Below are 2,326 nucleotides of genomic sequence, written 5' to 3' on the forward strand. Positions count from 1 at the left end.
CATTTGGGAACTGGATATGACTAGATTGGAAGAAGTAGTTGTGTTTACTGTGGCCTTTAAAGTTACTGAAACATATATCCACCATCAACACACAATGGGAAAAGCGATTGTTTGGAAGAACAGTGTTTAATTCCTCCAGTACGGTTCCAGATACAATATATGGACAAGCCGTAGCTTAGTGGTTAAGGTACTGGACTAGTAATCAGAAGGTCGCTGGTTTAAGCCCCACCACTGTCAGATTGCAGCTGTTGGGCCCTTGAGCCCTTTGATTGCTCAGACTGTATAATGTAATAACATTATGCATAACATTATGACCACCTTCCTAATATTGTGTTGGTCCCCTTTGCTGCCAAAACAGCCCTGACCCGTTGAGGCATGGACTCCACTAGACCTCTGAAGGTGTGCTGTGGTATCTGGCACCAAGATGTCAGCAGCAGATCCTTTAACTCCTGTAAGTTGTGAGGTGGCGCCTCCATGGATCTTTCTTGTTCGTCCAGCACATCCCACAGACGCTCGATTGGATCGAGATCTGGGGAATTTGGAGGCCGAGTCAACACCTCAAACTGGTTGTTGTGCTCCTCAAACCGTTCCTAATGAATTGTTGCTTTGTGGCAGGGAGCATCATCGTGCTGAAAGAGGCCACAGCCATCAGGGAATATCATCTCCATGAAAGGGTGAACATGGTCTGAAACTATGCTTAGGTAGGTGCGACGTGTCAAAGTAACACCTTTCTATCAGAACCAGCATTAACTTCTTCAGCAGTTTGAGCTACAGCAGCTCGTCTGTTGGATCGGACCACACGGGCCAGCCTTCGCTCTCCACGTGCATCAATGAGCCTTGGCCGCCCATGACCCTGTCGCCGGTTTACCACTGTTCATTCCTTGGACCACTTTTGATAGATACTGGCCACTGCAGACTGGGACACACCCCACAAGAGCTGCAGTTTTGGAGATGCTCTGACCCAGTCATCTAGCCATCACAATTTGGCTTCTAACATCAACTTTGAGGATAAAATGTTCACTTGCTGCCTAATATATCCCCCCCACTAACATGTGCTGTGATGAAGAGATAATCAGTGTTATTCACTTCACCTGTCAGTGCTCATAATGTTATGCCTGGTCAGTGTACATACTACAGCTTCTTTGGAAGCTGGGGTCAGAGTGCAGGGTCAGCCATTGTACAGCGCCCTTGGAGATGAGAGGGTTAAGGAGCCCAACAGTGGCTACAAGGCAGAGCTAGGATTTAAACTCTCAATTTTTCAATTGATAGCCAAGAATTCTAGTGAGTAACTTGTCCACCACTGACACACAAGCTGTAATAACTTATAGATGAAAGAGAAGATTATTAAAACATGATTGATTTTATATGATTGTTCATGACTTACTTCAGCACACTGGATTCTAGAGAGGCTTCAGCGATCTCATCCTTGTCATCTGTAAAAGAAAATTTCACTTCAGTCCAAGTAAATGAATTATTACGGTAAGTTTCAAAGCGCCCAAGTGGGGCAGCGGGATGTTCCGCTAGCACACCCGCCCCGAGATTCTGAACTCCTCAGTTCGAAACTCGGCACTGCCACAGGTCGGCTGGGCGCCATCTAGCGGGCATAACTGTCAGTGCCTGCAGCAGACAGGTCCCTGCTAGGGCGGGATGACCGGACTATGTGGGTGGGGTCTTCAAACGCTGTGTAAGGACCCTGACTGGCAGATAGAGAGGTGCCTGTGCAAAATGCATGGGTGAAAAAGGGTTCCGCTAAGGGCTGCACGTGGGTCAGAGGAAGCGTGAGCAGCAATTTACCCACCTCGACAAATTGACTACGCTAAATTGGGGAGAAAAATTGGAGATAAATGCATAAATAAAATAGAAAAAGAGGAAGAAAAGTTTCATGAAGGCAAGGGTACTCCATTATCCATTCACACTGCACATAAGCATTTATATTCATTGACCTTTAAAGTAATATCTGCACCAGTGACTTTTTATTGCCACATCCTTTTTGGACAGCTGCTGGACACCATGATGTAACTATGGGCAGGGCAAACAGGGTCAGCTAAAAATGGAAGCTTTTGGATATAAGAACAGAATGAACAAGCCTTCTTGGTGAAAGTGATGTTTGTAACCTGCTTCACATGTCCAAACCAACTATATCTACAAAACATCAGTGAATCAGTGAATCAAACGTCTCCCGTGCAGCCGCCTCTACCAGCCAACAGGCCGCTGAGAATCAGAAATCCGTTCAGAAACATCTGTGATTTATCAGACCCTGATTACTGTATAGATGTTCCTCACCTGGTTGAGGTGGATCCTCTTCAGCTGGAAAACTAAGGATGGA

The sequence above is a fragment of the Trichomycterus rosablanca genome, chromosome 4 (assembly GCF_030014385.1).
Source record: "Trichomycterus rosablanca isolate fTriRos1 chromosome 4, fTriRos1.hap1, whole genome shotgun sequence".
Lineage (NCBI taxonomy): Eukaryota > Metazoa > Chordata > Actinopteri > Siluriformes > Trichomycteridae > Trichomycterus > Trichomycterus rosablanca.